Below are 26,441 nucleotides of genomic sequence, written 5' to 3' on the forward strand. Positions count from 1 at the left end.
GGAAGAGAAAATGAGACAAACTGAGTGCAAACTCTCATCCTGCATCCCATTATGCAGTTTAAATATAAGCCCGTGGCTTTTTATGCCTGCCTCACATTCAGATTAGACCCCTTGCTTTCTAATCTTTGTTAAATCCTGCAGAGAGATCACAACAGGAAGATAAGGAGTGAACACAAGTTAATCATATATCTATATTTAAATTTTCCACGGCAATTTAAAAAAATATTAAAATGGAGTGCACATTGTAAGGAATCTGTGGATCTTAAATATGTGCCATGTGTTAATCCAAGTGTTCCCAGACTAACAAGCCGCTGTTCTCAAATGCAAGCAATGCCTCCCAGCTTTCATTTGCTTGACACTGCAGCATATGCCATAGAATTTTTATGCAAAGGTCTTGAATATGAACACCAGTCACAAATCCAGATACTGTAGCTCTATTCGTTCCTGACAATGTTATTAGTGCAATCTGATGTGCAAATATTTAACAGGAAGTCATTTTTGCACACGGCACATGCACTAATATGCACCCCAGCAAGCGTGCGGTATAGCGTTGGACAGAAGGAAATGTTGGCTCATTAAAAACATTCATGTAAGGAAGAAAAAATGCATTAAAAACGGAATATGAAACCAAGAATTAATAAAATCCACTGCTGTGTATTTTTATACACTCCATACAAAGATTTATAAAGGATCACATATTTTCATTTTTTTATTTTTACGTTTAAAGCCAACCCTTTTATTAATTGCTGCTTGTCTTGCAATGATTTAAACATTAAATTGAATTAAACTGTGTAAAACAGCATGTATTTGTGTACAATGTCAGGGGCGGTTCTAGGTGGTGGTGGTCGGGGGGTAGTCTAGAGTGAGCTATTGCCACCCAGTTTTCAATAACAGCCTGAAACTTGCTGGTACACACATGGGTGATATAATTGTAATAGTTAAGAAATAAAACAAAAGTAAAAGACACAAACATGTTGCCCTGGGCCTAGCAAAACACATCCAGTGGTGTCCCTCAGGGTTCTGTGCTTGGCTGCATTCTATTCTCCATTTATGTGCTCCCCTTAAGCAAAATCAGTAACAAACATGACATATTTTCACCGTTATGCTGATGATACTCAGCTCTACCTCAAGACAACATGCACTTTCTCTGCTCCCGTGCTAACATTTACAATAACGTCTTGTCTGGAGGACATATAGGTGTGGATGAAGCTCAACTTTCTTCAGTTGTAGACAGAAATCAAACTAATTGACACACCACATCAGCATTGCTCTTTCAACATAGCCAGCAACACTTTCTCTGGCTAAAACATATAACTGTCCACAACTCTCAGTTTGGGTGTGAAAATGGACTCACAATTCACCTTTGAAACCCACATCAGAATGTTGCCAAACTACTATTGCCCACATATGTGTCTCTTCCAGACTAGACAACTTTAAAGCAATTCTCACTGGGATCTCTGGAAACAGTATTCAGAGACTGCAATGCATCCAGAACAGCACTGCTAGGATCCCGATGAGGGTGCACAAGTATGATCACACCACCCCCTATCTGAATGATTTTCATTAGCTCCCATTTTCCCTCAAAATCTAATTACAAACTTTCTCTGTTCTCCTTTCAGTGCATTCATGGTCACACTACCCTTAATTTAAAGGAACTCCTCGCCCTACTGACAAATCTTATTCTCTGGTTTGCAATGACAAATAGACTTCTAACCCCCAGAACCAAGCTCCAGAGCATGGGTGATCAGGCCTTTTCAACTGCTGCTCCAAAGCTGTGGAATGCCCTACCTAGCCACCTGAGAGACCCACAAACTTTAAACAGAATGTTAACACTCATCTTTTTAGAAACACCTTTTGCTAAGTACATTTTATATCCTCTTCTTTTTAGTTATTTTAGCTACTTATGAACCTTGCTATTTTGTAGCATTTTGAGATAGTAAGTAAATTTAATTTATATAGCACTTATCACAGACATAGATTCACAAAGTGCTTCACATAGATCAAAACAAAATAAAACAAAGTCATAAAATCATAATGATCTCAAAGCAGAAATAGATTAACATCAGACAAAATAAAGTCATAAAATTATAAAATTTCATAAACAGATGAAAGAATACAAACGTGAGTTAAAAATAAGAAAATAAAAGATTTAGGTAAAAGCAGCTTTAAATAAAAGGGTCTTTAGCTGTTTTTTAAAAGTGTCCAGACTGTCAATGCTGTGTAAGGATAAAGGGAGATCATTCCAGAGTCGGGGTGCAGATAGCTGAAATAGAAAGTGCTTTACAAATAAAATGTATTATTATTATTATTATTATTATTATTATTATTATTATTATTATTATTATATTTAATAGGAATACAAGCTTTAATGAAGCAGAGAAAGAGAAAAAGCCAGCTGTTAATACCAGTATCCCACTTAAACCTGCCAATTAGTTAATCAAAATCTTTTGTTGAGCAAAAGTGCAAAATTTTCAACTTTAAGTAGCTTTGTGAAATGCAAAAGGACCAAACTGAAATTGTTGAACAAGTTAAAATTATATTTGACTGGAAAACTAAGTATTACTAATAAAAATGTGTATTACTTATACTTTAATTAATTAAAATGTGTTTTATTGTTTTTCTTGTGCCTCATTATAAAAATGGGGGTATCCATATTTTTGCTGATATTTGTAGAAATAACCATGTATAATGCAACCCAGTCACCAAAATGCTAATAAAATAGGGATAATAAGAGTTAAGTCTATTATATTATATCAAGGCAATAAGTAATGGTGCTGTAATAGACTCCATCATGTGTAAAAGTAGTCCAAATACCCCACCCTCATGTTGGGGGATAAATGTGTTATAAAATATTACATTGATGAGCGTGCATGAGCGGGACTGTATGTTTTTATCGTTTTCTTCCAAAGTGAGCTGCTCATTGTTAAAACCCAGATGTTCCCATTTGTCTAAATGAGCACAAACTCACAAAATCTCCTAAATACTGATACACAACCTCGCATGGACAAGCTGTCTGTACCAGAAAAGCACAAATATGTGTGCGGTCTCACATGCTCATACACAAACCTCAAACCATCTGGAGTGTCCAGATTAATTTCAAATTGTTCTCCCCTGTCTTTCCAACCCAATTCACCTCTACCCCCTAGCTGTATTTGAGCCTGTCTCTCATTCTGTCTCCGGTTGTTGTCTCTTCTTTCGTCTGTCATCTCTTCCGCTGCGCGATCCCCCTCAGCCTCCTCTTGAGCAGATGGGATAAGCAGAATTCAGCAGACACTTGCATCCAGCCATATTGTAGAACCATACTTGAGGGATTTCACGTAGTCCATAGCTTAGCCTCTTTGTTGATGTAGCATCAAGTTATTTCTTCTTATTCTTCTTCTTTGTCTTCTTCTTATTCCAATGTTTGTTTTGAGTTTTTCCAGGAATGATTCCCAATGAATTTTCCAAGAAAGATGAAAAAAATGCTTATTCTCACTGTAACATGTGGACAAATTAAAAAAAGGCTGCTTATTAGGAAATGAATATACACTCAACAAAAATTTAAATGCAACACCATTTTTTTCTGCTCCGATTTTTCATGAGATGGCCTTAAAGATCTAAAATTCATTCCAGATACACAATATTACCATTTCTCTCAAACATTGTTCACAAATCAGTCTAAATGTGTGATAGTGAGCACCCGTGCTTTGCTGACATAATCCATCCCACCTCACAGGTGTACCACATCAAGATGCTGATCTGACATCATGAGTAGTGCACAGGTGTACCTTATACTGCCCACAATAAAAGGCCACCCTGGAATGTGCAGTTTTTTGCTTTATTGGGGGTCTGGGGACCCAGAACCGGTCAGTATCTGGTGTGACCACCATTTGCCTCATGCAGTGCAACACATCTTCTTCGCATAGAGTTTATCAGATTGTCAATTGTGGCCTGTGGAACGTTGGTCCACTCCTCTTCAATGGCTGTGCGAAGTTGTTGGATATTATTGGGAACTGGTACACGCTGTCCTATACGCCGGTCAAGCACATCCCAGTGAGTATGCTGGCCATGCAAGAACTGGGACATTTTCAGCTTCCAAGAATTGTGTACAGATCCTTGCAACATGGGGCCGTGCATTATCTTGCTGAAACATGAGGTGATGTTCATGGATGTACGGCACAACAATGGGCCTCAGGATCTCATCACAGTATCTCTGTGCATTCAAAATGTCATCAATAAAATGCACCTGTGTTTTTCATCCATAAAAGATGCATGCCCATACCATAACCCCGCTACCACCATGGGCCACTCGATCCACAACATTGACATCAGCAAAGTGCTCACCCACACAACGCCACACATGCTGTCTGCCATCTGCCCTGAACAATGTAAATCGAGATTCATCCGTGAAGAGAACACCTCTCCAATGTTCAAGATGCCATTGAATGTGAGCATTTGCTTATTCAAGTCTGTTATGGAGCTGGGGTCAGGTCAAGACCCGATGAGGACGACGAGCATGCAGTTGAGCTTCCCTGAAACGGTTTCTGACAGTCTGTGCAGAAATAGTTTGGTTATGCCAACCAATTGTTTCAGCAGCTGTCTGAGTGGCTGGTCTCAGACGATCTTGGAGGTGAACCTGCTGGATGTGGAGGTCCTGGGCTGGTGTGGTTACACGTCGTCTGCGGTTGTGAGGCCGGTTGGATGTACTGCCATCTTCTCTGAAACGCCTTTGGAGACGGCTTATGGTGGAGAAATGAACATTCAATGCACAAGCAACAGATCTGGTTGACATTCCTGCTATCAACATGCCAAATTGCACACTCCCTCAATGCTTGTGGCATCTGTGACATTTTGCTGTGAGACAAAACTGCACATTCCAGGGTGGCCTTTTATTGTGGGCAGTATAAGGTACACCTGTGCACTACTCATGATGTCAGATCAGCATCTTGATGTGGCACACCTGTGAGGTGGGTTGGATTATCTCAGCAAAGCACCGGTGCTCAGTATCACACATTTAGACTGATTTGTGAACAATATTTGAGAGAAATGGTAATATTGTGTATCTGGAATGAATTTGAGATCTTTAACTCCATGTCATGAAAAATCGGAGCAAAAACAAAGGTGTTGCGTTTATATTTTTGTTGAGTGTAGAATGAAAAAAGGCTTTAGATTGTAACGAATTTGCTATGCTCTTCATTTTTTCATCAGAGATAGAATTAAATACAACTGAATGGATCTCTGACACACTGAGTGAAATCATATATATTTTTTTAATCCAACACCTGTTTAAAGTCTTTTGCATGGCTAAAAGAAGAAAATAAACCTTTTTGTCCTCATGATAGAGGTCTATTTGAAGGTATTTTGCTAAGGTAAATGCCCAGGGACTACATCAGTCAGCAATGAGTGTTGACCTTCCTCCTAACCAGAAAGGCGCCATGGCAAATACTATTTGCACCTTCCTGACAAAACAGCCACTGTCTACGCTTTTGATTGACAGATTTAGCCAACTAATTTGCTGTGAAAAGGTTAGCCAGACATGTTTAAATTAGTGCAATTATGGTCTGACAGCTTCTGTCATTTGAGTGATAACTAATTACAAAACAGATTCAGAAAAACAAAGAAGATAAAGCTGTGTAATTACTTTTTTATATTATTTTATTTAACTGACACACATGTCCATAATTTTTATTGTGTTTAAAATCTAACTAATACAATTCCTTTAATGAGCCACGGTTCTGCTTAGTGATTTATTTTATATGACCCACAAAACTGGTGATAATAATGAAAAAGATGAATAGCACAGGCCAATATGAGTGTGTGTGTGTGTGTGTGTGCATGTGTGCGAGTGTGTGTGTGACATTAATGAGTCTTTGCCATAAAGGGTGAAATAGCCACTCCGGATTCATGCAAATAATAGCTTGCTGTCATCAGCACACGCACACTCAAACACAACCATGAAAACAACTCCAACACACGTTCGGGGACGTCTTTCATTAAAACACAGCTGAATTCTTTGGTTGTCCTTTAAACATGGTGCTTTATTCCTCGTGTCCATGTCGTCTCCAGTCTGCACCAAGATTCTGTTTCAAGACAACTTCTGGGATTAATTTTAAATTCATGAAAAAGAAACCGGGTTTCCATCGGATTTGTGTCACGCGTCACTTATCAAACCAAAGTAAGATGAATCTATAAACTCTCCACCCTCCAAAAAATATAAAAACTGTATGCACAAAAACCTGAAGTTAGCTGGTACAGAATGGTAATGGATCGGGGTAATGCATGAATCTACATAACAAACAGACATCTGTTAAATTTTTAGCTGCAGAGATGCAGCAAAGAGGTGAAGAGCTCAGGTAGAACCTGACCACAAGGTCCCTGGCTCATAAATCAAACCCTTTCCTCGTCTTTCCACGGTTTCCTGGGCCACAAATCAAATGCATCTTTCCAAGTTCCGCGGCGGAGAACTATTGACTGCAGTGATTCAATACTGGCAATGAAAAAGTAGAGGAGAGGACAGGACAAGAGAGGAACGGGATCTGCTGTCTGTTTTTCTGGTGCCATTGTTTTATCTTCCTCATCCTCCCCATCACCCTCACCACCCTTCCTACTCTTGTGCCAAATCTACTCCCACAACCCCACCCTTGAATTCATTAGCTCAAAGTGAAATCACAGCATCTCTCCCACACCGTGTTTGTCTCGGTGCAACCCTCCATCTTATTGCATCTCTCCACTTGATCTTGTTCTCTTTTCTTACCAACTTACCATCCTTGTCCTCTGTTACATGATATGAGGCTCATCTCCTCCTCCTGCAGTCTGGTTCCACTTCCCTCTGCTCTATCATCTTGTCCCTTCTTCTCCTCCTCTTACCTTTGTCCTGCCCATTTCTTCATCCTCCCTGCCCTCCCTGCCTCCTGCATTCGCCACAATTATTTCTGTATTAGTCTCATTGCATTTCTCCCTAAGTGTCATCATGTTTCTTCCTCGCTGCCTGACTATTATTATCTCGATGTCATATTGCCTCTCTCCTGGTGTCATTATATCTATCTCCTGTGTTTCCTCTCTTATCCTGCTACACTGTTGGGTTGCTTTTATTCCACCCACTCACCTGCTATATTTATCACACATAGAACAAATACCACAACCTCTCTCTGTCTGCCTTTTTTCCATTTCCATCTCTTTGTGCTCTCCGTCAGCCCACTGTCAAACTGTTAAAATGTGGGCAACTGCAGTTAGATTCAGGGCATTTGGTGCTCAGTGGGGGCAAATGCAGCTCTTTAGAGTAAAATATGAAAGTTAACTACACTAAAATGGTTTTGAGAAATACTGCGGGTCCTCTAGAAGCAGTTACTGGTAACACATTAACCATAATGACATTTTTGTTACTATTTAGGGCTAATGGGGTCTTTTAAAACTCCTGTAAGAAGTACAAAGGAAGCTGCTATTAAAATTTTTGAACAATAAAACAGTTTTAATTGGAGGCCTGTGAGAAAAGAGGTTCATGTTTGATTCTTTTGAGGTAACATCTTGGTTTTCCTCTGAACACAATCTCTGCTATTATCAAATTGAGTAGAGTATTGAACTGGGAGCTTATAATTATTTCAAATGGCACCTCTGTGAGGTATAACTGGTAAGATTTGTCATAGCTAAGGTCGGTAGCCAGGTGAGGGACAGCACATGCCTTGCCACAAGTCACTATGACAACCTTCAAGGTTTAAGAGAGGTACTGTACAGCATTTGAACTGTACACATAGACACAAGATGCAGTGGGAAAATAAAGAGCAGTTTGAGGGAAAATCCTAAACATTGTCACCATAGAATAAGAGTCACTGTCCGAAAATGGTGTGTGTGTGTGTGTGTGTGTGTGTGTGTGTGTGTGTGTGTGTGTGTGTGCGTGCGTGCGTGCGTGCGTGCGTGCGTGCGTGCGTGCGTGTGTGTGTGTGTGTGTGTGTGTGTGTGTGTGTGTGTGTGTGTGTGTGTGTGTGTGTGTGTGTGTGTGTGTGTGTGTGTGTGTGTGTGTGTGTGTGTGTGTGTGAAAAAAGGACATCATGTGATCCTTAGGAGAGCAGAGAGTGCTTTGCAGACCCAGCCATCCATTTTCAGTGCCCACTTGGTCCTGTGCAGGATTGCAGGGATCCTATCTCCAGCAATCACTGGGTGAGAACTAGTTGTCGGTCCATCACAGGAGAATCAAGACAAACACATGGAAAGAACCCCACGCATATGTGAGGTCTATTTACAGTTGTTGAATAACTCATGGCGTGCTCCTCACAGTGCAGAAATGCCTCAGCTTAAGCCAAACCTAGAAGTCAAACAAGGCAACAGTGCTAGCACCTGTAACACTGTGCAGCCTCGGTGTGTACATATGTGAGTGTTTTCACACCAACATCAGAGCTATGTGTGTGCAATACCCAGAAGCAGCCTTGAACGTCTGCATCTTTATGCTGTTTCCAGCGTTGCTAACGGCGTTCTTTTTTCGGTAACGGAATAATCTAATTAATTACTTTTCCCACTGTTGCAACGCCGTTACCGTTACTGGGGATGGAAGGTTGTGTGTTACTATGTGCTTGTCGAACGTTGAGCAACAGTGTGAGGCTTTCTGACCGCCACACTTCAGCTGCAGCCAGGGAGAGAGAGGTGTCGGTGACGCACTTATAAACACAATGATGATTGGCCGGGTGGGCGGAGACCCTCACTGTCTCAGTCACTGCATGCTATAGACACAACAGAAAAGTGATGGGAATAACGCCGTTTACAATAACCGTGTTACTAAAAAAAATGTTTCTTTCAGTAATGAGCAAACTAATTAATTACCGTATTCTTTTATCAAAACGTAGTTTCTGTTACTGATAAGGAAATGCGTGTGTTACGCTGTGTGGTGTGTTGAAGCTGTCATCAGCTGATCAGGAGCTAAAGAGGCAGATGTTTTCATCCAAGTGCATCACGGCCAGTGAAGAACGAGGAAGAAGTGATGAATATCTACAGCTGCAGGTGTGGATCTGCAGCCGTGCCCTTCTTAGCGTGACAGCAGGACGTCCTGAAGGTCCGCTCACCTGTTCACCACTCAGACGTCCTGATCTCCTACCTTCCTAGATCTTCCAGCTGTAACTTATTTCTGATCATGTCTTTAGTCCCGCTGTAACACTGATGCATCAGTCTCAGACGTCATGGAGCTCAGGTGTTATTAGAACTACCTGTGTGTGTTTACCACCCAGCTTCAGCTCTTCTGTGGTTGGGTCTGACCCAAATGTAAGTCCTCCATCAGGTGTGTGCCTGTTCTAGTGTCATTTTAAAGGATTTGTATTTATTTATTTAACCATTACTAGGTTAGCAGCAACAGAAATGCTACTAAAAGCACACAATTATGTGAAGCTGGAAAAAATGACACTACTGTGCAAAATTACATTTATTTCTGTAATTTAACTAGACCGAGAGACCATTTAAAGGCTCAGGAACTTTTACAGGTGTTTCTATTTGCAATTTTAAATTTTAGCTGATTGGGGTCTTGTTAAATATCACACAGTGACCTTTTAATAGTCTAGATTAGTGTAATGTTCCTATTAGTAGTTCCTCCTGTTAAGTGCTTATTTATTTAAATTATTCAGGTTTGTAAAAAAACATTTGGACATACATTTTATTATGTTCCAGTCATTACTCATTGACATTTCACTATTGTAGTAATATATAGTAAATTAAGTACGCGTAATTAAGAGGGGAACCCATTTTCCCTGCATTCTTTAATGAAAAAAGTAACAAAGTAGTTATTTATCTTGGTAATTAGTTACTTTTATAATCTCGTAACTCGGTAAGTAACTGAGTGACTTTTTTGACAAAGTAATCAGTAACTATAACTAATTACCTTTTAAAAGTAACATTCACAACACTGGCTGTTTCTTAGTGGATAGGCGATTTTCTATTTTTATTCCATTTTTATTCATTTAGGGAGTTCTGAAGATTACGGTAATAGCCTAATTCCTTTGGTATTCATCTGTATTATGTTTTTCCAGTTTCTCCAAGTGTGTGTGCTGCTTTATCAAGTGAAGTCCCCACTGTGGGATCAATAGAGTATACTCCAGGGGTACTCAAATGAAATGGTCTGAGGGCAATTAAAAAAAAAACGACCTTGAAGTTTGAGGTCTGGTCTGGGGGTGGTGGATGGTGCTGGTGGATTATACTCCACACACACCAATACAATAAAACCAAACACCAATACACACCAGCGCAGTTTCTACCTCGGTGCAAATGTGACCGCTGTACCAGGGGGCGGGGGGGGGGGGGGGTGCTGGCAGGTCGAAGCCGAACCTGGCCCGCGGGCCGCCTATTGAGTACCGCTGGTCCATTCTATTCTATTCTATTCTATTCTATTCTATTCTATTCTATACACAACAATACCTTTTCACTCTAGAGACAATCTAATTGGGGAAACAAGCAGGTCTCTTTCTGCTATTGCTATGGTTCTGGGACTGGTTGGAGCAGGTTTTCGTGTGTTGGTACGGACCAGCATGGGTTGACAACTTCAGGAGAATGTTGTGATCACCAGTTGGACTCTCAGACGGGCATCATCACCAGTATTTTGGGGTTTTTATGAAGATATTTCTAACAATGTGTTCATGTTTGTGAGCATATTTTCTAGAAACAACAACAAAAACAATCTTTTTTGACTGTATTTTCATGGGCATGGCCTTAATTCTAGCATAGATACAGTTGGGACGTTTTGAGTTCTCTGAGCTTCTGCTTGAAAGTTCCAGGTGAATCCAAAAGCACCACTTCCCTCAAGGGCTATTATCGGGGAGTACATTTCTACTCCGGTTGTCTGTTTGGACCCTGGTTCCTGCAGTGGAACTACAAAGGGAGAAAGTGGCTCTGCTTCCTGAAAAAGGTTCCCGAGGTGGAAACGTACCGTGGTATTGTGTATTTGTTATCACCCACCCCTTAAACTTCAGCTCAGCAACAGCTGAGTCTGAAAGAAGTGATTTGAAGTGATTCAAGAGATTTAACTGAAAACAAGATTGCTGGTGACCATCCTTTAACAGAGCTGCTCAGATATTCCATTTGATATTCAAACAACAAAAAGAAAAAAATACACCAGCTTTGGTATTTGTTACAACAATGTGACTCCTTGCAAGTTGGCTGCTCAAACATTCTGTCATTTTGTTATTCCTTTCTGGTCTAACTCTCTCAGTATGGCAGCTCACGGTTGTTTGTTAGTGTATTTGTTAGGAGGGTTGTTGTTGGCAAGCCCAATGGAACTAAAGAAATGGGAGTCATGCTGCAGTTCAGAAAACTGCAATGAAAGCTCATTACAAAATAATAAAACTCACACAGATGGATCGTTTCAGGCTTGTATCATTAAAATGAGATGAGTCTTTGCCCTACAAAAACAAGAAGGTGAATGTGATCCTTATTCATTCCATGATGCTCGGCGACGTATTGAGTCAAAGCAAAGTTTGATGGCCGTTGAGATTAAATCTGCTGGACAGAAAGCAATAATTCTCTGCAACAGCGGTACGGCAATTTTATTTCAGGTCTTGTGGAATCTGAATCTCAGGTATTTCTAAACCCTCTTGTCTTTGAAATGTGTGAATGCATTGTGACAAAAGTAAAAATCAATAAATACATTTTTCATTTAGAAGTGCTTAACGAAAACGCTCAAAAGGCTACTAAACAAGGCTAAATGACTTGACTCATAGTAATTTACTATGAAGACGATCTTTGTCCTGCAAAGCAGAAGCTTTATTACAGACCTGTTAGATTAGATTAGATTAGATGCAACAATGATCTACGTATTCTCAGACTGAACTCAAATGTTATTGATCCATTTGACCATGTCACTTTAAAAGGTCCTGTGAAAATAAATCCTAATGAATACGGTGCAAAGAGACTTTGCCATTTCCCATTTTATTGGGTCTTTAAACCTGCAACCCATGATTTGTTAGTCACACAAGGGCAGCCAAAACAAGTCCTAAACTCAAGACTTACGCGTTGCATTATTCACACATTGATCAACATTAGCATAAATTTAGTCATGTTTCTGCCTCTTTGCAGGATCAAAGTCCACTCTCTTTCAGCTTGTTTTATTCCCTCCCATCTCCTTGGGGATATATCAGGCTTTATGGCTGCCCAGTGTTCCACAATGCTCACCAGATATTCAGTAACTATCTGTGTTGTTAAAAGAGTCTGTCCTTGACAACAGCTGCCTGCAGCTGCAAAGAGATGACACCATGAGAGCAGGTAACAGTGAAGCAGAACTGTAAAAATGCTGCCTTACGTGTTAAAAAACAGATTCATGCATCTGGAAACAAGCTGAGTGAACCTTTTCACTATCAGTGGCTCAGAAAAAGAAAACTAATCTGAGTGTCTGTTAATAGAATCAGAAGCGAGAGTTGCGTGTATTATTTTGGATTTTAAACTTCCATCCATGTTTTCGATTCATGTCATAAGATGGAGCAGGCTGCAGCAGCATGTTCTACTCCCACCCTCCTGGTTCATGAGAAACCCAGTATCCAGCATGTTTTAGTTGTTCCTCTGCTCCAAAACACTTGATTCAGTGGTTCACTCACCTCTTCAGCAGCTCATCAGGCTCTGCAGAAGCCTGTTAATCACCTGCTGATTAAAATCATATGTGTTGAAGCAGGGAAACTACTGAAACATGCTGGATACCGGCCCCGAAGGGACCAGGATTGGGCATTCCTGGGCTAGACATCACATTCAAGACAGGGCTTGAGTTACCCAGGCTTCTGGGGGAGCTCCATGAGAATGCCATTAGAGAGCGCGCGTGTGTGTTAAGTCGTACATCCGAAAACCTCCGTTAGGAGTGGTGTGTGATGGTGGTAGTGGTGATCCGTCCAATCATAACAACGTAAGGGGGATGGCAACTGTATTGTTTTTCAGGATCCTCTTGGTTATGTCAACTGAGGGTCCCCCTCCCAAGGTATTTTGAGCCTTGATTCAACAGGTATCATGTTCAATTAACCTTGAAACCCTGAGCAAGAAAATGCAACTAGTTTGAAAGCCCAGATGTATTACTTGCATGGTCCTGACATTCTTTTGCTGAGACCAAAGCGCTTGTGACACACCACACATGGTAGGATTATCCAACAGTATATCCTTAGAGCTTTTACGGTAAGGCAAGCAGCTGGTGAAAACGTTTACATGATCATCCTGCCATGTAACCCGGGCTTTAGAAACACAGAGCTCAATATTCTGTAGTCAAGGCTGGACAGAAAAATCTAAATCACAAACTCAGCAATCCTCAGAACACGTGTAAAAGCAGAGCAAAGCAAAATGGGAAGTGTGAGCAAGCAGCAGTAAGCACTACTTTGTTTATAAATGTGTGTGTGAACTCATAGCCTTGACTACACAAGGTGTGTATCTGTATGGTATTATTATGCAGAGATGTTCTCATGATAGACACTAAAACTAATGGCTGAGGCCGGGTCAGTCTGTAACTGCTGACAGAACACAAACGTGGGGCTGTAAAGTCCAACATTTCCCTCTCGGTATTTGCTTTTTCATTTTACAGTTTTTGGCTTCCCCTCTCTCACACCACCTCTAATCTTCTCCGCTTTTCTGCAGAGACATTTTCCCGTCGTGACACATGAAATCAATTGCCTGTTTCATCTGACAATAACATGAGTTTTACTGCAAATAATCAAACAAATTAATGTGAACCATCAGCCTAATTCCAGTGAGTAGTGGTTAATTTCTCCTTTCTTAATCAAAACAATGAACGGATCAGTTTTTTTCTGCAATCATTCAAAGCCAGCTGCCTTATTCTTTAAATACCCCTTAATTACACGTGTCTGGCACTTTAACTGTGTGCATTTAAAACAATTCTCATTAAAATTCTACTTACATTCACAGGAGTGAACAGGAAAGACAAAACCTAATGCAGATGCAATCGAGCTTTCTTACAAAATCTCAACACATTGCCGAAAAAATGGTGCGGATAGCTGCTCAAATGATCAAAATTAATATATTATTATAGCATTAATTATCAACCTCTACTAAATTAATTGCACAAGTATGTTTAAAAAAACTGTTATTGAATTATTAAGCTGCAGGTAGGATTTTATGTGTGTGTGTGTGAACAGTGGTTTGTCATCTTACCTATCCATGTGAAGAAATTGCACAGACAGAACACACACATCAGACTCTAAGACACAGAAAACCAAATTATACCCTCATAAAGGAATCAGAGCCTCAGCACTCCAGGTGTGCCCCTTATAATTTTATGATAATTTCTATTAGACACTTTTCCTGCTGTGAAAATGATCCACTTATCTTTGACCTTTTCTTTTTGCTGTCATGTCTGTGAAACAACTTCCATGTACCAGTTTGCATGTTTCAAGCAATGACTTGATAGTAATTTATTTAGGCATGTGTCTTTGTTGCTTTTAAAGTGGTACTTCATTGAAAAACCACTTTTTAATCATTATGAATATCATCTGAATTAAATCAGTCACTCTGAGTTTTTCACGCAAGCTGAAAATGAAAATAGTCATTAACAGTAACATTCTCAAAGTGGTGCCAGCAGAAGAAAATAACTAACATGTGATTGCTCATTTCTGCTCATATGTTCTAGTACTTTCTGTCTTTTATTTGTGTCTGACACGCTCCACCTCAGCGGAGCTCATAACCTGTACTCCAGTGATTTCACCTTTCTGCTGTGGCTGTGGCACTTAGCTTTTTTTTATTATTTGCAGTCGGTAGATTGCATTGAGCTGCTTAGTTCAAAAGTAGCTCATAAGGTGAAAAAGTCAGTAAGCCTTAAAGCAGTTATTTTAGAGGATTGAGAGGAGATGTAGGAAGATAAGAGACAGGACAGGAAAATATTCTAATAAAAGACAAGAAAACAAAACAAAGTGCTTGACAGTGAAAAGGTAGGTAGATTTATCCCCACCGCAACTGTTTAACTGTTTAAGGCAACAAGCTAAGCATGTATTATTTACATATTTGAACAACCTCAGATGACCTTCAAAGCTCAGTCCCACACCCAGGGCCGTTTCAAGGCATTTTGGGGGCCCAAGGCAAAATGGGCTTGGAGGTCCTTCCTCCAATACATTGATTTTGTGCGCTCTTTAAAACCTAAATTAGTAACTAGTCTGGTTTCTCACTTTTGAAATAAATAGGATGGCTTTGTAGTGTTACCCCAAAAGTAATATAAGGTTACATTAAAGATACAGAAGGGGCTGAGCCTTGTGCAACATGTTTTACCAAATACTGCAATCGTCGTCTTCAGTTTTTCCAACTTTATTTTGGATTTCTAGCTGATTTCATTGTCTTGTATCCATCCAAGAAACTTTTTTTCTACAACATAGCAATGTCCAATTATTATTATTATTATTATTATTACAATTAGTAGTAGTAATCACGTTATTGGCATTTATTTATTTATTAAATGGTGTTTACTTCCTATTTAGTATCTGATGTTTTAAGGCATCAGTTTTCGTGCAGAGGGTGTCAGGTTTTGTGGAGTGACGAGGAAGGGGGTGGGGGCCTTGAGCACATTGCGTCCAGGGGTCCTTACAGTCATGATCTGGCCCTGGTCTGCATTGGTAAAAGCTAACCATTAGCATTAGCAACTCCACCACACAGCAGAACTCCTTCAGGCTTGTGTTATTTGTTGAGACAAAATATCAATGTTGCAAATGGAGTCAGTGGTAGAGTTGCGCTGCTCTTAGCCAATCCGAGGCGAGATATCCAAATATCAGGAAATAAGACTCCAAATCCTCCTCTGATGTGGCTCACTTCTAGTTCCTGAAACAGGCACACCAGAGCCTTTTGGAAGTTAATTATCCTGCAGCTCAAGGACATTAAAAATGTTAAATAATGTACAGTTGACATGGAATGTTAACAATTATTTCAATTATTCCATATAAAATGTTACAGGGCATTTTTTGTGCAACGTAAAGCGAAAATTGGAATTAACGTTAAAAGTTTATCAACTTGCTAGTGATTTTGTTAAATTAACTTTTTAAAACATTAGATTTTTTGTAAGCATGTTGAAGTACCTGTTTTAATTCTGCACACTATAACAGTAAACATTACCAACTCAGGTGTGAAAATACCATGTAGGTGCAGTTTTACTTGATACTTTGAAAATCAGGCTATAAAAGCATGCTGGTTTCTTTTAGGCACAGTCAGTGACCAAACCAAAACACATGATCTTTTACACAAAGACCAACATTTACTGCATGCTTTTGAGCTTTAGACGTTGCTGCTACATATCACCGTGCTTTAGGCTTATAGTGAAATCACTGAGGTCATAGAAACAGCAATCACTTCAAATGAAATGTAATGTATCACGGGTGTTGTGTATTTTGTGTTTAAGAGTAAGAACAATGTTCAAGGTGGATTGTGGTGAGACTGTTAGTTTTTGGTGGCTCGATTTACAGTTCTAGGTTCTGGAAATGTCACATACTTCTATAGATTATTCATTCATGCCCTAAAAGTCATTCTTAATAACTAAAACCTGTAAAACTACTGCTGCCGCATGCTGTACGGATGCATTAGGCAACACAACTTAGAAAATTATAGGATCTTTTGTGACGTCAGTGTTTATGTTTCTTGCTTGCACCACGGGATTGTGTGGCAAGAAACGGCGTACTTTACCTATAATTCGATTGTTTTGCATATTTGGAGAAGGATTTAGCAAAGCAGATGGACCATTCTTGCTGTGTGGTTGACTGTTCGGCCCGTGGGGGGCTTGACAAAAATGTTTTATTGGAATTTGCTCTGTTAACGTCCGCAAAATACGAAAGAGATGATAGCGGGTGACCCAGACTCTTCGAATAAAGCCTGCTTCAAATAGTGTATTTTTAAATCCAGCGAGTCATGTTGTTTTTACGTTCCAATTCAGGTGTCTTACCCCGCGGCCATTATAATAATAAAGAAATAAATAAGGTCACTGAGTAAACAAGACTTACCCGGCTTCTATCCGTGTGGCCATCACCCACAGGTGAGCTCATCGGAGCTGACTTCTGCTTTTAGCACGGCTTCAGTTTTCAGAAGAGATCGGCCCAACTTTCCTTAAAACAAAATAATCATAGGCCTCCAGACATTTCAAAGCCTTTAATATTTTATGAGTGAAGGGTCCAGGGCTTTCTGTTCTAAAGGAATAAATGTCTCCCCTGCAGATTTGTGGAAAAAAATTCATAAAACACTGACGAATTGGGCCGACGTTTTCCATTAACTCAGAGCTCATATGGGTTTTAATAACTTTAATTTTGTCTTCAGTACACATTTTAAGCTCCTCTCTGATTCTCCTCCTGTCTTTAGATGGTAAAGGGTTTATACGTTGGGGATTTCGCCCGTAAACTCTCTTAAAAGTGTGTCGTGTATTGACAGCAGGCCATATTGTGTTTGCTTTTGCCACCCATCCACTCGAGCATGTGCAAAAAGAAAAAAATATGTCAACAAAGACCCTCCTATTAAAGCATAAAAGTTAAAACATTTGAATAACAAGATTGATGAGGTGATACTGGGGATGTTGAACATGAGGAAAACCTTCTTTGCCATGAAACACAAAATCGTGAACATTTTGAACAACGTTTTTCTGGTCTAAAATGCAATCTAAGGCTGGATTACCTGGCATCCAGGTAAAAGTGAGCAGTACCTATAGAGGTGTGTGGGTGTTAGGGAAAAGGTTGGTGTTCAGAAAAAAATAGTCTGTAATAAAATTGCTGGAAGACACTAAACACAACAAGACACAGGTTCAGAACAGTGTGGTGAAACTTGCCTTGCAACAGGCTGTGTGGTTGAATAGAATGCTCACACATTTGCTTATTAGTCTCCAAAATAACCTAAACGGGGCTTGTGAGTGTCAAAACTACATTTTAGTGCAATGGAAGAGGATATATTAATTCTATGATGACGTATTTCTACACGGTGGGGAGGGCTTTGTGTGTGTGTTGGTGCCTAGACCAAGACATCATGGCTGAGTACTGGGAGTGTGGCACCGCTTTCTTGCAAAAGCATTCAGAAATGTGTGTGTGTGTGTGTGTGTGTGTGTGTGTGTGTGTGTGTGTGTGTGTGTGTGTGTGTGTGTGTGTGTGTGTGTGTGTGTGTGTGTGTGTGTGTGTGTGTGTGTGTGTGTGTGTGTGTGTGTGTGTGTAAGAAACGTTCATATGTGTGTACAAGAGGTTTTCATGTGTGTGAGACAGAATGGGACTCAGCTTAGCAATGTTCCTGAGATGGAAGAAGGAAGATCGAACAAGAGAACTGACATGAGAATCCAGGGTGAGAGCTGGGTCAAAGGTCATGCCAAGATTCCTGACAGAAGGTTTGGTGTGAGAAGCAAGCTGACCAAGAGAGTCTCTGACTTTGGGAACCAGCTTGTCTGGGGCATAGATGAGGTTCTCAGTCTTATCTTCATTCAGCTGTAGAAAGCTCCCAGCCATCCAGGTTTTGATAGAGTCTAAGCAGGTGTGTAACAGCTGCAGCTGAGACATCTCATGGGGCTTAAAGGAGATGTACAGTTGGATGTCATCTGCATAAAGATGGTAGGAGATTCCTTTGAAGGAGCTCAGGATGTGCTGAAGAGGAAGCAGATAGAGGAGGAAGAGCAGAGGCTCCAGCACAGAACCTTGTGGGACACCATGAGTAAGAGAGGTAGTGGAGGACCTTAACATGGAGACAGCCACAGAAAAGGAGCGCTCAGAGAGATAAGAGGAGAACCACTCCAGAGCAGTTCCTGATAGGCCTACCCAGTCTCTCAGCCTCTCCAGTAGCAGGTGATGGTCAACAGTGTCAAAGACTGCAGCCAGTTCCAACAGGACCAGAACAGAACAGTCCCCTGCATCACTGTGAGTCAGAAGGTCATTAGAGACCCTAAGAAGAGCTGTTTCAGTAGAATGAGCTCTACGAAAACCTGACTGGAAGCTGTCATAGATGTTATGTTCATCAAGAGCAGCTGTGAGTTGTTTAGTCACAACCTTTTCCAAGATCTTGGAGATGAACGGAAGTTTAGAGATGGGTCTGAAGCTGCTATGGAGAGAGGGGTCGAGACTCGTTTTTTTAAGAAGCGGGTGGATTACAGCATTCTTAAAGTAAGCAGGGACCTGACCAGAAACCAGAGAAGCATTAATTATAGAGAGCATGCTGGGACCGATGGACTGAAATGCACTTTTAAACAAAGATGAGGGTAAGATGTCGAGGGGGCATGCAGAGGTCTTCATAGAGTTAACTAGTTTGGTTAACTGAGGCAAAGAAACAGGAGCAAAGCTATCTAGGGCAAATAACAAAACATGAGTGAAAAGTTAACCAGTTCCTTGGCTGTTTGTTCCTTGGCTTGAAGGGTTTCAAGTAATAAAAAAATAGTGAAATCATTTTGACTTAAGGTGACAGTTTTTTATGTCCCTGACATGTTATTTTCTCATAGGTGATTTTTATGGCTTGTCTGCTACAGTGAAAGCAATATTCATGACACATTCACAATATTTGCTCATCATCCAAACCAGACAGTAAATCAAGTCAGGCATGATGGAGAGTTAGAGTTCTCATCCTGCATGCTGAAACAGTGACACTAGAGCTCACATCAGGGTGACAAGTAGGCAAGTGTGGTCGTGTTAAAAATGAGTGTGTGTGTGTGTGTGTGTGTGTGTGTGTGTGTGTGTGTGTGTGCGTGCGTGCGTGCGTGCGTGCGTGCGTGTGTGTGTGTGTGTGTGTGTGTGTGTGTGTGTTGGGAGGGGACTGATGTCTCTCAAGTTTGCTGAATTCGATGTGAATCAATAGGTTCTGAATAACTTATTGGAAGGTTTAATTATACCTGAGAATTTCTTCTACTTTGTGGTCCACTGTTTCTCCTGAAGTGTGTAAAAGACAAGGCTGCATAACAGCAGAACACAGAACTGACCACTATACATGTGTTGAAAAAATTTGTGAACTTTGTCTTGAAAGTACTAATGAAACAAAAGTAATAGGGTCCAGTCTGTATAAGCATTAATCATTTTCATAGATATGACAGCTTTGACAGAACCCCATGGACATTTTTTAGAAGACGATTGCATTTGGATTTTGTCTTAAAAGTCCCACATCTTCCGAGGTGAACAGTGCTGTCTAAGTGTAGTCACGGACTGAAGTGTAATGGAAAAAGGACCAATAGTTCTGTTTCAGACATAAAGCCAAAATGTTGGGTTTAATAAAAATGAGAGCATGCCTGCAAGGGTCAAAAGCAAGAACTCTGAATTCTCTTAAAAAGTTCCTTCAACAGGCTCCATTAAACCCATGCTGTTCCTGATGGAACCGGCTGGACTTACAGTATTTCCTTAAAAGTCATGCATGGATGTTTTATGAAAAAATAGATAATTTGGCAGAAATTTGGTCTGTTGTTAACACCCTAAATTGTACGAGATGGTGTCTAAACATGCGCCTGGGTTTCAGTAATTCAGCAGTAAATAATTCAGCTTCCCTTCTCCAGTAAAACAAATTGGGGTCTGTCAGGTCTAGCATTTACCTAATCAGTTACACCTGCAGTGGCTCTGAATTTTACAATCCTAATCGGGCTTTACTGAAGGGGTTAGCAGGGACTTGTTTTCCTTGTGTACCTGTCTCTTGACTTTAATGGTCTTTATTGATTTTTGTGTCACCTTTTGTATATTGGAGAGAGAAACATAAACGACAAGGAGAGAGAATGTTGTATAGCTTTGGTGGAAATTGTACGGATCTGATTGGGCAGAGCTAAAATGCATGGAGAATGCCTACAGAGAACCTTCTTATGCACTGGTGGGAACCAGAAAGATGATAGAAACATATAAGTATGGCACACCCAACAAAAAAAAAAAAAGATAAGTATCCATCCACTGTCCTCCGCTTATCTGTGGTCGGGTCAAGGGGGCAGCAGCCTAAGCAGAGGTCCAGACTTCCCTGTCTTCTAAGTTGGACGTGCCCAAAACACTTCACCAGGAAGGCATCCAAACCAGATGCTTGAGTCACATCAACTGGCTCCTCTTAATGTGGAGGAGCAGCAGATCTACTCTGTGCTCATCTCAAATGACCGAGCTTCTCACTCTATCTCTAGAGGAAAGCTCAGACACCCTGCGGAGAAAACTCATTTCGGCCGCTTGTATCCGCGATCCTGTTCTCATGGTCACTACATATAGCTCGTGACCATAGACAAGGTTTGGAACATAGATCGTCTTGTAAATCGAGCTTTTCCTTCCAAATGTTCTCTTTTCACCACAACAGACCGGTACAATGCCTGCATCACTGCAGACGCTGCACCAATCCACCTATTGACCTCGCAATCATTCTTGGACAAGAAAAGCCAAGAAATCTAGACAGACAGTTGCTGAGGCAAAATGAAATGTGGGTCTAGCCACACCCCACTGTAGCCTTAACAGGTCTACCATTGGCCTGAGCACTATTGTGTTATGTCAGTCGCAGCTCTCTGAGGGTTTGGTGGGTGGTATGACGCGGAGCAGAACAACTAAGATGCCGCTGGGCCATTTGAAAAGCCGTTGGTATCAGCTTTGGACCATTTAAAATTGGGCTTTTCTTTGAGTCAAGAGCAGAATATTAGAATATCAGCTTTTTGCTCATTACAATTTTATGCTGATCACAGTTCGCTTATTTAGGCTATCGCTTCTGAAGATTAAAAACATAAAACCACTTTAATAAAAAAGGAAAGAAGCTGATTTTTTGTTTTTTACATTTTATTTCTGTAGACCTCTTTGTCAGTTTCCTAATGGGCTCCAACTTGAGGACTTTATGCCACAATGCTAATCATCAGTCTATCCATCCCTCTTTGTTTCTGGAAACATTTAACTGTTCCAAGTCCAGTCAAGGATCATAATGGATGGATGGATCATAATGGATGGTTTCCCATGAGGTATCCTGGTTGGACACGTCAAAAAATACTTATGGGAAACATTCATGTAGCATTCCAGACAGCATTACATCATCAGATTGCTTTTGATGCACCGGAGCATTAAGTCCACTGTGAAGTCCTCCTAAACAAACAGGTTTTAACTCGTTTAAAAAATCCTCCCGATGGAGCACAACTGAAAGTTTTTGATTTCACTCTTGGATTAAAAACTCATAGCTTCTGATCATTTTGAGCATTAGAATAAAAACTGACACTTTTCACAACAGACTGATAAAATGTCTGCAATGCATCTATCTGTCCATCACTGACACACTGTTACGCTGATGATACACAGTTGTACATCTCTGTGTCTCCTGATGACACACGGTCAATGGACGCACTTTTTAACTGCATTTTAGACATCAAATCCTGGATGGCAGGAAACTTTCTCCAGCTCAACCAGGACAAAACTAAAGTTTTAGTTATCGGTCCTGAGGCCCAGAGAGAGAAACTTTTACAAAAATTACAATCACTGTCTTTTAATCCATCTTCGCAAGTGAAGAACCTGGGTGTTATCTTTGACTCTGAGCTGACTTTTATCCATCATATTAAAAATATCACCAAAATAGGTTTTTATCATCTACAGAACATCGCCAGAGTCCGCCCCATTCTCTCTCGGGCCACTACGGAGACGCTGATGCATGCTTTTATCACCAGTAGGATAGACTACTGCAATGCCCTGCTTTCTCTAATTTCCCTCTGGGATTAATAAAGTATTTTTGAATTGAATTTGAATTTCTGGTCTTCCTTAAAAGAGGATTTCAGGTCTACAACTATTTTAAAACTCAGCAGCACGTGTCCTGTCGAAGACCAGGAGGCGGGAGCACATCACTCCAGTTTTAGAATCACCGCATTGACTCCCTGTATGTTTCAGAATCGATTTTAAAATACTTTTAACAGTTTTTAAGTGTCTTAATGGTCTTGGGCCTTCCTATCTTTCAGAACTGCTTTTACCGTATGAACCCACATGGTCTCTGTGCTCCTCTGGCAGCTCTCCTTGTCATCCCTAACGTCAGGAGGACTCGTATTCACGGCGAGGGGTCCTTCCAGTACTTCGGTCCTCGCCTCTGGAAGGAGCTGCCAGGGGACCTCAGGGCCGCCGAGAACGTTCATGTGTTTAGAAACAGGCTCAAGACCCATATTTTTAGCTTAGCTTTTAACTGATCACTATCACTTTTTAAATAAATATATGAGGTTATTTATTTATTTATATATTTATTTATTTATTTTATGTATATTTTTTTAAAACAGAGTTTATATACAGTGTGTATATATATATATATATATATAATCTTTTTTTTAAACCATAGCTTTATGATAAACATTATTTTTACGTCTATATAACTTTTTTGTATTACAACTTTCCTTTTAGCTCTTATTATTTTATATTTTAACCTTAATTTAACCTTTTTACAGTGTTTCCTCTGTGGGAGCCCTCTGTCCCGGGGGGCGGTGGTCGGCTGTGGCGGCCTGGGTGCTTTCCAGGTGTGCCTAGGTGGTCTCCTCCCTCCCTGCCCTGGGCGCCCTGTGTCGGTGCCTCGGCTGCTGCTGTGGATCTGCTGCTGTCGGGGTGGATGGCTCTCCTAATGGCGTTTCCTTATCTTAGCTGGTCTGACTCATCTAAGCTCAGTCCATTGTGTGTATGTGTGCATGTGCATGTGTGTATGTGTGCATGTGCATGTGTGTATGTGTGCATGTGCATGTGTTTATGTGTGCATGTGCCGGAGGATGAGTGTTGTGAAGGGGTTTATATTCTCAGATTGTTTTTAAATTCTGAGGATGGGAGGGAATGTGGGTATTTGGGGCTTTTTTACTTTGTTTAGCACTTTGAGTTACATGCATTGTATGATTAAGTGCTATATAAATAAAGTAGGATTTGATTTGACTGCTCTTACTTCGTTTGTGTTGTTTCAATGGAAAGAATGTAAGAACATGTCGTTCTCTTAAAAATTATTGCATTTCATGATTAAACTGTTCTAATGTTATTCTTCATAAAGATGCTTTTGTAAAACTAACGGCTGCACTTTAAACTATAATTAATACAATAGTTAAGAGTCTTCAGAGTTTTCTTGTTTGCAAAAACATTTAACTGCAACTTTAAGACCTGAAATTCATGCCAAACTTCTTATCACCAACAGTTAGCTGGCATTACAGTCAGATGCTTGGCCTATATGATATTTGCAGACACAATGTCATGCTGGAGCGGTTTTCTCACAGTAATCTTGCACTGGGGAAAAGGTGTATTTCCTCCAAGTGGATGATTTCCTGCCTGCATGAGTTCAATAATGCTGTAGCGTGGAAAGACACTGACACACCAATATAGGGAAAGGGCATACCAGGAGGGGATATCAGTACCAATTACTCCAGTAAAAGTCGTCTAGTTGAGGAAAAAAGGGTAAGAAGGATTTACATTTGGCTTGCAGCTGCTCAGACCACATCTTATTAAGAGATGTTTTGTTCAGAGCTTGGCATCACTTTCGTTTTATGCCATTTTTGGGGAAGTGCTATGATGTGATGAAATTATGTAGCCATCAGAATGTATATTCCAAAAGTAGCTTCAAATTATTTTTTGCTGAATTCACAAACACCTAATAAACTGAGGCCATGGATCGGACGGACGTAGTCGAGTATCAGACACAACAAATTGCATTTCATCCACATGACTGTGGAGATAAACCCAAAACAATTATTTCAAATACTCTGATCAAAGTGGAAATTTGCAAATTAGCTGTTGTCAACATTTGCTTGTGGATGTAAATAACGGGTGATTTAATTCAATTCAAGTTTATTTATATAGCGCCAAATCACGACAAGAGTCGTCTCAAGGCACTTCACACAGTAAACATTCCAATACAGGTCAGTTCATTAAGCCAATCAGTAAAAAGTTTCCTATGTAAGGAACCAAGCTAATTGCATCAAGTCACTGACTAGTGTCAGTGACTTTACAGCAACCCTCATACTAAACAAGCATTTAGCGACAGTGGAGAGGAAAACTCCCTTTTAACAGGAAGAAACCTCCAGAGGATCCCGGCTCAGTATAAGCAGCCATCCTCCACAACTCACTGGGGATCAAGAAGACAGAGCAGACACACACACACACACACACACACACACACACACACACACACACACACACACACACACACACACACACACACACACACACACACACACACACACACACACACACACGCACGCACGCACGCACGCACGCACGCACGCACGCACGCACGCACACGCACACACACACACACACACACACACAAAACATATATACCAAGTAACGTTTCTAAGGTTACATTGTGATGTCTTAGTAAATATTCTATTTGTTGAGAGATAAACTTTATTGTATTTATCCTAGTGAGTCTATAATTAAATGGGTAAACTAGTAGTAACACATTCAATGTCAAATAAAGCAAAATGTTATTGTCAGGAGAAGGAGAATGTTTATTGGTTAGCAACAGCGTTCAAACCAATAAATTTTAGGGTTTGGAACATCACTGCCCATCACAACATGCTCTGACATCACATACACCCTGTGTTTACACTCATTTGCACTTTACAATCTCAATTGTTGCTCTATAAAGAAGACCACAGGCAAAGGACCATTATTGCGTACCACCTAGTTTTTTTTAAGTAATGTTTTTATTTTGGCAAAAAGGCAATTATTTGGAGAAATACGGCCTCCTGCAGCCTTGGCATGCCTATAAAGGTGATTTTTATGCTGAAAATTGAGTGATTTTTCCTAGATGGGCAGAAGAGGCAATTCAGTTTTACAAAAAGCTGGCTATGTGTGTATGTTAGTGACAGTTTTTATAATGGACAAATCCCCCATGCCGTCACCCGTAGGTTTCGGAAAAGCTGAACATAAGCCCAGTTCTGCTAGCACCGACAGCTCAACCACTACCTGTCAATCAAAAGGACATGCCCCTTAATAATAATAAGTTCAAGCCTTAATGACATCAAAACAGTTGAGTTACAAAACAAATCCAATTCCCTTAGAGTTGTCTTGAAGGTAATCTTGACCTATTGAATGTAAAATGTTTTTTGAACCAGGCTGTAAACATATTTATTTCTGCTGTGAAGTTGGTATTTTAACATGGGAGTTAATTAGCCTGGCCTGCCAGACCCGTCCTCTGTTTAATTCTGCACAGAGAAAGAGTCTGGTAACTCACAGGCAGAGAGGCACTTGAGGGGCAGGACTAGGTAGCTAAAAAGTAACCAATCAGAAAAAAAGACAGAAATGCCGACTGTACCGCGCAACGCTGTCGTTTTTTAGCTGTAGTAAAAAATGTGTCTAACAATGGTGCAAACATATTTTTTATTATGTTTTTAGAAAAAAGGCTTTTAGTGCTTCTACTTGTGGTTTTAAAGACATTTAGGTAATTCAGAACAGAGGAAAGAGTTGCAGCGATCTCTGCCGCTGTCTTCGTTGTTTATGAGAAATTGAGCGTTGCTGTGTGTGACGTCCGCAACGCTGTAGTCAACAATGGCGTCTGGCGACAGCACAAACATCTTTCTTTACAAGAAAGGCTTTTAGTGCTTCTATTTGTTGTTTTAAAGACGTGTCCAAGTCATTTAGAACGGATGAAAGAGCCGC

At 40.4% G+C, this 26,441-nt stretch overlaps 1 protein-coding gene across 2 annotated transcripts in view; it reads right to left on the bottom strand.

Annotated features, from left to right (window-relative positions):
• Window positions 1–26,441, bottom strand: part of LOC107381856 (CUB and sushi domain-containing protein 1) — a 668,617-nt gene that overhangs the window by 504,382 nt on the left and 137,794 nt on the right. The window lies entirely within an intron of this gene.

This window comes from Nothobranchius furzeri, chromosome 9, assembly GCF_043380555.1.
Source record: "Nothobranchius furzeri strain GRZ-AD chromosome 9, NfurGRZ-RIMD1, whole genome shotgun sequence".
Classification (NCBI taxonomy): Eukaryota; Metazoa; Chordata; class Actinopteri; order Cyprinodontiformes; family Nothobranchiidae; genus Nothobranchius; species Nothobranchius furzeri.